The 12,870-nt window shown below is 43.8% G+C and overlaps 1 protein-coding gene across 5 annotated transcripts in view; it reads right to left on the minus strand.

The window, feature by feature from the left end:
- Positions 1–12,870, minus strand: part of DUSP16 (dual specificity phosphatase 16) — a 90,362-nt gene that overhangs the window by 56,003 nt on the left and 21,489 nt on the right. Inside the window, exon 1 of one of the 5 annotated variants that reach the window (XM_070453639.1) lies at positions 12,773–12,863. The exons of the other annotated variants lie outside the window; for them this stretch is intronic. The gene's annotated coding sequence lies outside the window, so the exon portion shown is untranslated. Of the gene's footprint in view, positions 1–12,772; positions 12,864–12,870 lie in introns of those variants that run through there. 5 annotated transcript variants of the gene reach the window in all.

The raw sequence follows: 12,870 nt of genomic DNA on the forward strand, positions 1-12,870 counted from the left end.
TTTCCCCTCCAATAAAACTAAAGAAATTGGCAACAAGATATACCAAATAGGCTTTCAGCAGCGGTCTACAAATAGAATCTTTTTAAAAGAATTTCACCTTCCTCTTTTAAAAAAAAAAATATTTTTACATATTTATTCATTTGGCTGCACTGGGTCTTCGTTGTGGTATGTGGGTTCTTGCAGCATGGAGGATCTAGTTCCCTAACCAGGGATTGAACTCCGGCCCCCCACATTGGAAGCTCGGAGTCTTAGCCAACAAACTGCCAGGAAAGTCCTCACACAGACCTTTCTTTAAAATTTGTTTATTTTTAATAGGAAGATAATTGCTTTACAATATTGTTGGCTTCTCCAAACATCAACATGAATCAGCCATAGGCATACATATGTCCCCTCCCTCTGGAGCCTCCCTCCTACCTCCCATGCCATCCCATCCCTCATTAAAAAAAAAGAAAAAAGTGAAAAAACTCAAAAGGGGAGCAGCCCATGGTGTCTGGAAGCAAAACCATCTTGGACTCCAACCACCTTAGTTCTACATTGGTTAAAGCTACTCTGCCTCATGTGCTGTGGATTAACCCTGACAGAAATTCTGAGGTCCAGTATTTAGTAAAATATATTCAACAGGGAAACAAAAACAAACCAAAAAACTGTGCTCAGCAAAGCCAAGAAGGCAGTATGAGCTTAATGTGTCTTTCAGTCACCTATTCCTGCCTTGACCATATTTTCTTACCCCAAGGCAGAGGTCGCAACCTGACTAGCGGTGGCTGTAACGGGTTAGAGGTCGCCTGAATCACTGTCTAGACAGAACTAGGCATGGAGACCACACTTGTCAGCACTGTAAAATCCAACCACCTTGCAGCAATTCCCGGCGCAGAAGGAAGAACCCATGCTTGGAGAGGCTCAGGCTGTCTACCCGCATCTCAAGGACATTTACAGGCATCACCGACTCAATGGACATGAGTTTGAGCAAACCCCAGGAGACAGGGGACGACAGAGAAGCCTGGTGTGCTGCAGTCCATGAGGTCGCAGAAAGCTGAACATGACTGAGCAACTGAACAACAAGGATCCACAGATAAAGGCTGGAAGAATAGCCATCCTGCCAAGACTAAATCCAAGGCCTGTGCTTCAGATGCAGGCCACCCCCAGGCAGACTCCAGATCTGTGAGAGTGGTCCTACTGATCAAGACCACTGTGCTCTTGGCACTGGCTCAACGGAAGCCTCCTGTTGACGATCACCTGTTCCACCAGCCTCCCCACTCCCTGACCCACCTGAGCTCCCCTCCTCTCTCCTGCGGCCATGCCAGGTATCCGTCCCAGACACACTCCTGCCACAGGGCTCCCTCATTCACCCTCTGCATTTAATGCTTCCTGCCGGGGCCCTGCCTGAAAACGAGGACTCTCCTCCACTGAAAGTGATGGTCCTGAGGGAGTGAGAATGAAGGATGCCGGGATGGCCTGGCTGGGCAAGAGAAATGTGGCCAGAGGCTGCTTTATTGTTTATTTATTTTTGGCTGTGCTGGGTCTTCATTGCTGCTCTCGGGCTTCTCTCTAGTTGCAGTGAGTGGAGGCTACTCTCCAGTTGCGGTGTGCTGGCCTCTCATTGTGGTGGCTTCTGCTTTTGCAGAGCACAAGCTCTAGAGTTGCAGGACTCAGCAGTTGCAGCTCCTGGGCTCTAGAGCACAGGCTCAATAGTTGTGGCCCAGGGGCTTAGCTGCCCTGAGGCATGTGGGATCCTCCCGGACCAGGGATAGAACCCATGGCCCTAGCACTAGCAGGCAGATGCTTTACCACTGAGCCACCAGGGAAGCCCCCAGAGGCTGATTTAATCTGAGAGCTATGGAGAACTCATTTTGGAAGGATATTTGCAATAAAGGTGGGCTGCAGCCAGGAAAGGAGACTCAGAACATCAGATAAGGAATAATGAGTACATCCTGGTTTTCCTGAGCATGTGTCAGGCCTACTGCAACTCATTCAGTCAATTCACAAATGGTTACCGGGCAACTAATAGGTGCCAGGCACTGGTGTGGAAATGCAGGAAAAATGAATGAGGCAAAAACTCTTATCCTCCTGGAGCTTCTAATTTAATTATGAGAAATGCATAAACAACAACAACAACAAAACATCATATGAAAGATGGTGATCAATGCTATGGAGAAAAAATCAAGTAGGGAAGGAAGGAGAGTGGGGGGTGCAGTTAAAGTTTAAACAGAGTAGTCAGAGAAGGCCTTGCTCCGATGGTTGAGTAAAGACCGTGAGGGGGTGAGTGATGGCTACATGGATGCCTGGGAGACTAGTTCTCTATGTCAGGGCTTGAGGCCAATGAATATGTTGATCAGGGTAATGCTGAATGGGGCAAATGCCAGGAAAAGATGTGGCAGGTGTTCAGTCTTTATTCAGAACTATGTTATATCTTTTAGAAATGAAGCATTTTTAGCCACTTGAACTTCTAACTTAAGCATTAAAAAAAAAAGATATACACACAAGAAGATATATATACACAGATATATAAGACACACATATATAAAATATATATGTATATAAGACATATATATATAAAGTTTCTACACAAAAAGTTTAGTATAGTTCCTTCTTTAAAACTACAAAGGAAGAAGCTGTGGTTCCTATATTAGTGCATTATATGGCAAAGAAATGAAAGAAACACTGTAATAAGAAAGATCATGGCACCCAGTCCCATCACTTCATGGCAAACAGATGGGGAAACAATGGAAACAGTGACAGATTTTATTTTCTTGGGCTCCAAAATCATTGCAGATGGTGACTGCAACCATGAAATTAAAAGACACTTGCTCCTTGGAAGAAAAGCTATGACCAACCTAGACAGCATGTTAAAAAGCAGAGACATTACTTTGTCGTACATCCATCTAGTCAAAGCTATGGTTTTTCTAGTAGTCATGTATGGATGTGAGAGTTGGACTATAAAGAAAGCTGAAAAAAAAAAAAAAAAAAAAAAAAGCTGAGCACTAAAGAATTGATGCTTCCAACTGTGGTGTTGGAGAAGACTCTTGAGAGGCCCTTGGACTGCAGGGAGATCCAACCAGTCCATCCTAAAGGAAATCAACCCTGAACAGTCACTGGAAGGACTGATGCTGAAGCTGAAACTCCAATACTTTGGCCACGCGATGTGAAGAACTGACTCATTGGAAAAGACCCTAATGCTGGGAAAGATTGAAAGCAACAGGACAAGGGGACAACAGAAGATAAGATGGCTGGATGGCATCACCGACTCTATGAACATGAGTCTGAGCAAGCTCCGGGAGTTGGTGATGGACAGGGAAGCCTGGCGTGCTGCAGTCCACAGGGTCACAAAGAGTCGGACACAACTGAGTGACTAAACTAAACAAGAAAGATTACTCTTAATGCTAATTTAATACAATTCTCCAGCTCCACAAATGTGTAGTATCTAGTAAGAGAATCTTGGCTTTATAGCACAGAATGTAGTAGAAACATCAAAGACATATTAAACAAGATGCATTTGAATACAGCTATACAACAAGGAAATCATTTAAAGGAGCTTCACATTAAAATAAAGAAAAACATTTTCAAGGAGCTCTCCTTGTCAGAAGGTGTATCAAATATGCACCACAAGACCTTTGTAAGCCAGACTGCTGTAGGCAGGGGGTTCGTGATACTAATACAAACTTATCATCTTTATTCATGCAGCAGTTAGCTCACCCTCCCCTCAACAACAAAATTCCACTACATAAAAGATGTACTTTCCTGACAAAGTGCCCTCGTAGCTCAGTCAGTAAAGAATCTATCTGTGATGCAGGAGACCCATGTTCGATTCCTGGGCTGGGACAATCCCTGGAGAAGGAAATGGCAACCCACTCCAGTATTCTTGCCTGGGAAATCTCATGGACAGAGGAGCCTGGTGGACTACAGTCCATAGGATTGCAAGAGTCAGGCATGGCTTAGTGACTAAACTACCACCATTATGATCAAAGTAAACAACCAACAACGAGAGAAGATCATGACATGTAAAGAGAGTAAAATCAAAGTACAGAACAGTACATAAAGCAGAACCTCAAACACCCATATACATACAAACATACAAACATATATATTGAAAACGTCATAATAGTTTTGCTTGAGTGAAATAAATGTAATATGTATAATTCTTTTCTTTACCATTCTTTCTTTCTGGAAAATGCATGAAAAAATTAGAAAAAAGGCAAGACATCCATGTAGACCTGGGTCCTCAGTGGATCTAGTCCTCCTGAATAGCGCTGTCAAGAAAACTGGCAGTCTGGGAGAAACAGAAGATGAATAAACGATACAGGAAAACTGAGGTTTACCCTCAAGGTAAAAGGCTGAATCTTTACTTCACAAAAGAACTTACAAAGGATTATTTAATAATAATAATTGTGGGGGGTGAATAAAATTAAATTTTAAATTACACACTTGTGACTATAAAACTGGACTTTTAAAAGAGGTCAGCTGATATATTTAAAATGGATAACCAAAAAGGTCCCACTGCAGAGCACACGGTACTCTGCTCAACATTATGCGGCAGCCTGGATGGGAGGGAAGTCTGGGGGAGAATGGATACGCACAGATGTATGGCTGTGCTTTTGAACTGTGGTGCTGGAGAAGACTCTTGAGAGTCCCCTGGACAGCAAGGAAATCAAAGCAGTCAATCCTAAAGGAAATCAACCCTGCATATTCAATTAGAAGGGCTGATGCTGAAGTGTCAATACTTTGGCCACCTGATGCAAAAAGCCAACTCACTGGAAAAGACCCTGATGCTGGGAAAGACAGGGCAAGAGGAGAAGGGGGCAACAGAGGACGAGATGGCTGGATGGCATCACCAACTCAATGGACATGAATTTGAGCAAACCCTGAGAGACAGTGAAGGACAGATGAGCCTTCCATGCTGCAATCCACGGGGTCACAAAGAGTCGGACATGAATTTACGACTGAACAAAAGCAACATATCAATGGCTGAATCCCTTTGCTGTCCACTCGAAACTATCACAACATTGTTGTAACATAATGTATAAATATTATTGGAGTATAATCAGCTATACTCCAATACAAAGAGTTTTTCAAAAGACCAACAATACAAAAAAAAAAGAAGTCAGCTGCGGTGTGACTCTTTCAATACAGAAGGTTTTTTCTGTATACAAAGGACTCATAGCTAGCTTTCGCTAGCTTTCTCTTTAAAATTAATATCTTCCCTAACACTCTTAACCTGTATTTTAATTTATAAAGTTTCCAAAACAAACCTACTTAAAGCACCACAAATGAAACACAATGTGACTTTTACTCCTCTTGGTGGAAAAGCACAAATTCTTCTAACAAAGTCTCTGAGCAGCCCCGTCACTGTCCTCAGCTCCAAAACAGACGTGCACAAGACTTGAACAGATTCCAGACGTGGCCTTCAAGCCTGGACCACACCTGCTTCCAAGGCCCCAATGCTAAAAATAACCGTGGGGCCTCAAAAACGGGACACTGGCCAGGCCGGGGGGAGCTGCCGGCCCCCAGGCTCAGCTCCACCGACAGTGAGAGCCGGAGCTGCAAAGCTGGACAATCACAAGACCCTCCATCACAGGCTCCTGCCTGTCTCTCCATGCCAACCATCTCCATTCTAGGCCAGCTCGATTTCTTTTCCCCTGGATGCCAAAACTAACCCTAGGAGCTCAGAAACAAGTGGGCTTTAGGGTGCACTGATTTTTTTTTTATTTAAAAAAAAAACAACAACAAACCTGTGGACCAGAACTCAGGAGACTTTGTTCCTAACTTCAGCTCCTTTACATAGATGCAAAAATGTCATAACAAGAGATATATCCTCCAAAAAAAAGAGAGAGAGATCCTCCAGCCTATTGTTTCCTCATCTGTGATCATGTAACATCGAAGGATTATTTCACTAAGAACATGATAAGATTGAGGATTCCCAAATGGCTCAGTGGTAAAGAATCCGCCTGCCAAAGCAGGAGATGTGGGTTCAATCCCTGCGTCAGGAAGATCCCCTGAAGAGAATGGCAACCTGCTCCAGTATTCTTGCCTGGGAAATCCCATGGATAGAGGAGCCTGTCGGGCTATAGTTCATTGGGTGGCAAAGAGTCCGACACGACCGAGCTACTGAACAACAAAATGATGAGCTCACCATGAGTGCATCTCGGGCCTGACAAGCTCACAGCGTCAGGGCTGATGCGATCACTAAGCTGAGGAGCTGCTTTACACCGCACAACACAGAAGTTACAGCCGGTAACCCCTGGACAGCGGCTCCACAAACAGCATGGCGAGCAGAGAACTTCCCCTGTGGTGGGGGATTTCCAAGGTTGGTTCTGAGACAACGACTGCTGCTTCTCTGCCAGCACCGGAGTTTGCAAGATCCCCCTCTGGGGCCGTTAGGCCACCAGGTAAGGAAGAATGAGAAGGAAGGAGGCCAGGAAGGGGCAGCAGCATCCCACCAGGCTCCTGGGCTAATTTGAGTCACCCAATCTGTCTTCTCACTTCCCCTCCTGAGGCCGGGGAGTCACAGTATCAGGAAGCTGCTCGTGCTGAGTTCCTCAGTCAAGTCCAGCTCTCTGCGACCCCATGGACTGTAGCCTGCCAGACTCCTCTGTCCATGGGATTTCCCAAGCAAGACTACTGGAGTGGGTTGTCATTTCCTCCTCCAAGGGATCTTCCTGACCCACGCATTGAGCTCATGTCTCCAGGACAAAGCAGGTGACAGGGCCAGGACCTGGGCTGAAGAATCACAGCCCAGAAGGAGACCAAAGAGCAGCCCAGATGCTCCCCAGATGGGAATCAGACTGAGCCTGTCCTCATCCCAGAGTTCCGTTCTCCACTTTGTCCTTTCCTCCTTCCAGCTCTTCCCCATGATTTGACTCTTACATCATCACCTCACGGCATCGTCTTTGCCCTTATATGTTCTCAGAAGCCTTGACGTTTCCCTCTCACCCTCTCTTCTTCATAGTCACCTTCATTTCTCCTTTCTGATTAAAACAAAGCCTCTACCCCTTTCTAAGGTTTATCCGTTATCATTAATCCTTTTTGGGGGGGGATGATCTGCCAAGGCCCTGTGTGTTGTTGTTATAATGAGTAATTGTAAGTGCTTTGAGGTAGTCACCCGTGGACTCAGGTGTCTGGTCAACCTTTAAAATCTTTTGATTATTTACTACTGTAAACTAGTTTCATTTTGGAGGAGAGAGGTAAATCATTTCCAGTGTGGTGTTCCATATGTGGTCATCTTGAGTAGAGATGATTACTCTGGGATCTTACATTTTCATAAGCCCTTAAATGCCCTGGTGATTTGGACTGTTGTTGTTCAGTTACTAAGTCATGTCTGACTCTCTGACCCCATGAACTGTAGCTCACCAGGCTTCTCTGTCTATGGGATTCTCCAGGCAAGAATACTGGAGTGGGTTGCCATTTCCTTCTCCAGGGGATTTTCCTGACCCAGGGATCCTGAATCTTTACCACTCAGCCACCAGGGAAGCCATTCTCTATATTAACTAAGTGAAAATTATTTTGTAGGCATCATTAACCAAAATAATTAACAGAATCAGGAGATATATCCAACAGCAACTTATTAGTATGAAAAAATGAAAGAGGTTTTCAAAATGTAATTACCTATCTCTATGACAACTGTGTTCCAAGGCAAACAGCATTCAAATGTATTGCAGACAAAGCAACCTAAGTATGTATGTTTTAGTACGGGGCCATGTTCCTTTTCCAAGTGACCTTCAGTATCAAAGACCACATATTCAGAACTAAAATTAAAAGCAAAATGACTACAAATATAGTAGACTTGCCACAAGTGATTTTAATATAAAGCAGACCACAGGATTCTCTATTAAGTAGTTCAATGACTTAAAAACCAAAATATCCAATTTCATCATCTCCTCTAAAATGCAGTCCATGGCATATACCCTAAGGCTAATGCTCATAAAGCTCTACTGTTTTATCCCATTGTCCAGATTCCTAAATGAGTTTAAAACAAACCTATCACAATTGCTATTAACACATGTAAGCATCACAGAGCACTAAGTACAGTGCAACGTTCATTTTTTTCTCCTGCAAAAAGTGCTTGTTTCAAATTCTAGGATTGAGGACTAATCTGTAAAACTATAGGAAGAAAAATTAAATGGGTTAGTGGAATAGATGTGTTCATTTACTGAGTGCCTACCATATTCAATTTCCTAGAGAGTAACTGCTCACTTCTGTTTTATCACAAGAATTACTTAGGAGTTTGATTTTTTTTAAAAAAAGATAAAAATAATCACTCAGACCCCAGCCCTGGAGTGGAGACTGGGAATCTGCCTTTTTGACAAATGCCCCAGAAGATTCTTAGGATTGTTTTTAAATACATTATTAAGTTTGAAAAACATTGAGCTCAAGACACATTTGTGTCTCTCAATGTTCACATTCAATGAGTTGTTAAGACTTACTGAGTGCCAAAGAATTGATGGTTTTGAACTGTGGTGTTGGAGAAGACTCTTGAGAGTCCCTTGGACTGCAAGAAGATCTAACCAGTCCATCCTAAAGGAAATCAGTCCTGAATATTCATTGGAAGGACTGATGCTGAAGCTGAAACTCCAATACTTTGGCCATCTGATGCAAAGAACTGACTCATTGGAAAAGACCCTGATGCTGGAGAAGATTGAAGGCAGGAGGAGAAGGGGACAACAGAGGATGAGATGGTTGGATGGCATTACTGACTTGATGGACATCAGTTTGAACAAGCTCCGGGAGGTGGTGATCGACAGGGAAGCCTGGCATCCTGCAATCCATGGGGTTACAAAGAGCTGGACAAGAGTGAAATCAACTGAATTGATTTTCAGTCTCTCTCACCTGGATGGCATAAAGGTGTGAAATCTGTGTTCGAAGTGTACATAATGGCAACAGTAGCAGCTGATAAAGGAGGAACAAGCAGTCAGCCAAACCATTCCACTCTCACAGATGAAGCAGGACCTCCATTTAATCTGATGTGGGACTTCCAGTAGATTAATAATATCCCTTTTACAAAATGTGAAGTATTTGCCCAAAGTCACACAATTCATCAATGGTAGAAGAGAAACTTGAATTTCTATGACAGAGCCTTCCACAACACTACAGAGCTTACCAAACATTTTGCAAAATTTAATGGGCTCCTGAAAGGCACAGAAAACAACAGATTCAGAGACTTCCCTTGTGGTCCAGTGGTTAAGATTCCACACTCCCAGTGCAGGGGGACATGGGTTTGATCCCTGGTCAGGGAACTAAAATCCTGAGTGCCTCACGGTGCAACCAAAAGAAAGAAGAAAGGGAGCAACAGATTTCAAAAGATGAAGAACAACATGCCCCGTTTAAACGCTTGATATGTGTGGCTGTAAAGAGAAGTGGTCTCACCACAAGGCCAGCCCGTCACACAAACAGCCGTGTAGAGTGGAGAACAAGACGGTGAGGCAGCAAGCCCTCAGAAAACACTAGGGAAGAATGAGGAAGCCTGGAAGCAGAAGTGTGTCTGCGTCATAGAGTCACTGCGAGAACACCGTATGCAGAAGAACCATATTTGTACACTGGAACATTCGTTAAAAAGCTAATAACTTAAAACAGGATCATGGGAGGAGTATTTTGGTTAATACAATAGTTCTGAACCTTGGCGGCACATGAAGTCACCTGTGTGTGTGTGTGCGTGGTCAGTCGTGTACTCTGCAACCCCATGAACTGCAGCCCACCAGGCTTCTCTGTCCATGGGATTCTTCTGGCAAGAATACTGGAGTGGGCTGCCACTTTTTTCTCCTAGCCACCTGGGCAACTCTTAATTATCCCGAAGTACCTCAGACCAGTAAATCAGAACCTCTAGGGAGAAGGGTGTAAGCATCAGTATTTTTTACACAAACACTTAAAGGTGGATTCTTGATCTCCTCCCAGGGATCACAAAAGACAGGCCACTTGGAAGGCAGAGTTTAAAAGGGAACAAAGGAGAAACATGGTGATATACACAGTGCTGTCATTCATCTGACCTATTTCTTCAGGTATGTGTTTTATAACATCTGCTGGAGGCCTGATGTTCTGGATATATTATCAGTAATAGATCAAGCTGTCAGTGCCACGGAGTCTTGAATTCCAGTAATAATAAAGGAGCACACTTCACTATGACTCCCAACAAAAGGCCCTGAGGATGTGCTAAGACACAGAATCCTACCGCTTGCTTAATCAAACAGCTTACGGCTGAAGCAACCCAGTTTCCATTCTTTTCCCCTGTTTTTTTCAGATGTAGATATATCCCAAACATGTTTTTAAAGTTTGGGAGGAGACAAGGTAAATTCAGTGTTCACCTGTGAACGAGTGAGTGCAGGTTAAACACCGCTGCCCGGGAATTTCCCGTTACTAAGGGCAAGTCACCAAGCGGAGACAGTCTTTTGTAACTCCTCCCTCTAGTCCAATCCTGCAAAACTTCATTAAATAAGCTGATGATGGACACCAAGAATTGGGTCTCCAGCCAAACCATCCATATTACAGTAAATAAAGGATATCCCCACCCATCTCAAGGTTTGCCAGCAGTTTCTTTTAAAAAAAAAAAAGTGGCATTCAACCAAGAGTCCAGAGTTTTTATTCATGATATAGCTGATTAACAAACAATAGAAGAAACTAGAGAGGAAGTGCTCACAGGCTGTCTCCTTTGAACAGCGGGTCGCCCCAGGGCTCATTCATGGAACAAGTTTTTGAACAGCCAGTCTGTGTGAGCCTCTTTGCTCAGGTACTTTGGGAGGACACAATTAAAGGCAACACCAAAGAAAGAAAATTTGTACACAGGTATTAATATCTGCCAGGCTCAGCAGGATGGGGATGCTTCAAGAGGAGATGGGAGGACTTGCAGGGATGATGTCTGGGGGTCAGCGAGGAGGCGGCGATGGATCCCACCAGACATATTTACTCTGGACGCTCTCCTACCCCAGTTCTGATGATGCTACACAAGCTGTATTCATGAACAACCTGTGGCCCCGGGAAGTCTAGGGGGAGCAGGGACGTCACTAGCCAGAAGACGCTTCTACAAATTCTGGAGGCAACCACTTTTCAGCCGGTCCCTGAGACTGGCTGCTTCCTGCCAGGATATACAAACAAACTCATCTTCAGGAGGCAAGACAGGCTGCTGGTTCTCACTGTGGTACTGAGCTAGCAGAGGGGAAGTGGGGAGGGAAGAGGTGGTTCCTCTTCCTTCAGACCCCAGGTGGGAACAGTCCCCTTCCCCAACACAAACACAAAACAGAGAAGAATGAATGGGAGGTACCCACTATAAACTCTGACAGTTATCTGACAAGATTACACTGCCTCGACTTCTGTCCAGTAGCATTCTGTCCACCCGCAAAGTGTAAGCAGGAAGAATAAAAAAGAGGAATTCATTAAAATTCGTCCATTTTACTGGAAGGTCCAGTAAGGGAGACGAAAGGCCCTAAGCACTCAGGAGCTGGGCAACCTAAATAGTCACAGACAAGAGAAGTTGGCTGTCTAGACCTGTGGTCCTCAGGCTTTTCAGTCTATAGAACACTTGAAAAAACAAAACTGCCCAGTCCACGTCCCCCTAGGAATTGCTTCTCTGACTATAGGTATCCCTCGGTAAACACAAGGAGTGGTCCCAGAAGCCCCTGTGGATACCAAAATCCTAGGATGCTCAAGTTCCTTAAATAAAATGACGTTGTACAACAGATACAGTCAGCCCTCCTTATCGGTGGGTTTTGGATGTGGAAACTACTCGTAATCCATCTCAAACTCTAGAGGAAACAATGGCCAAGAAAGATCTAGAGAGTCTACAGTGACACAAGAAACCTAGGTCAGAATTTGGATATGAGAGTACAGAAAACATTTAGACACAAACCTGTACAAGAATGTTTATGGCAGCATTATTTATAATGGCCCCAAAGTGCTTCAGCTGATCAATGTGTGTGTGTTTTAGTCACTCCATCACGTCTAACTCCCTGCGACCCCATGGACTAGAATGGATATGCAAAATATAGTCTATATCCATATGATGGAATATGACTTGGTCATTGAAAGGAACGGATTTGATACCAACTGCAACATGGGTAAACTTGGAAAACATTAAGCTAAGAGAAGGGAACCAGACATAAAAGGTGGGGAGGAAGGTGATGGGGAGTGACTGCTAAGATGGGAAGGGATTATTTGAGGATGATAAAAACATTCTAGGGTTACATAGTGGTGACGGTCACACAGTTCTGTCAATATACTAAAACACTGATTTGTATACTTTAAAAGTATAAATTTTATAGTTGTGAGTTTTATCTCAAGTTCTTTGGAAACATAAATTTTATGGCATGTGAATTATATTCCAATAAAGTTATTTTTTTAAAAAGACAAAGAAAGGCCAAGGGACTATACCAAATAAAAGGAAACTAAAAAGATAAGTGACAAGTAAACACAGCATCTGATGCTCAACTGCATCCTGTACTAGAGGGAGACCGTGCTATGAAGAATCTTGCTGGATTGATGGACACGACGGGAACAGAAATGGACTGAACAGAGGTATGAAGTCCACGCTAGCTTACTGGGCTTGACGGCTCTACTGGGTGTAGAAGAATGTTCTTGTTCTTTGGAGACCCAGGGAAGTGCTTGGGGACAGAGGGCCAAGAAGTGTGCAAGTTATTTGCAAGTGGAAAAATGTATCACGTATATGTGTAAAGAGAGACAGCAAGTGATAAAGCAGAGAGAGCAAACTGTTACCAGTAGATGCTGACCTTTTAAGTGTAAAATTATTTCCAAAAAAAGTTTAAAATAATTTAGGCAGCACTAGTGGTGAAAAACCCACCTGCCAATGCAGGAGACACAAGAGACTCGGGTTCAATCCCTGGGTTGGGAAGATCCCCTGGAGGAGGACATGGCAGCCCACTCCAGTATTCCTGTGGG

The sequence above is a fragment of the Odocoileus virginianus genome, chromosome 23, assembly GCF_023699985.2.
Source record: "Odocoileus virginianus isolate 20LAN1187 ecotype Illinois chromosome 23, Ovbor_1.2, whole genome shotgun sequence".
Classification (NCBI taxonomy): Eukaryota; Metazoa; Chordata; class Mammalia; order Artiodactyla; family Cervidae; genus Odocoileus; species Odocoileus virginianus.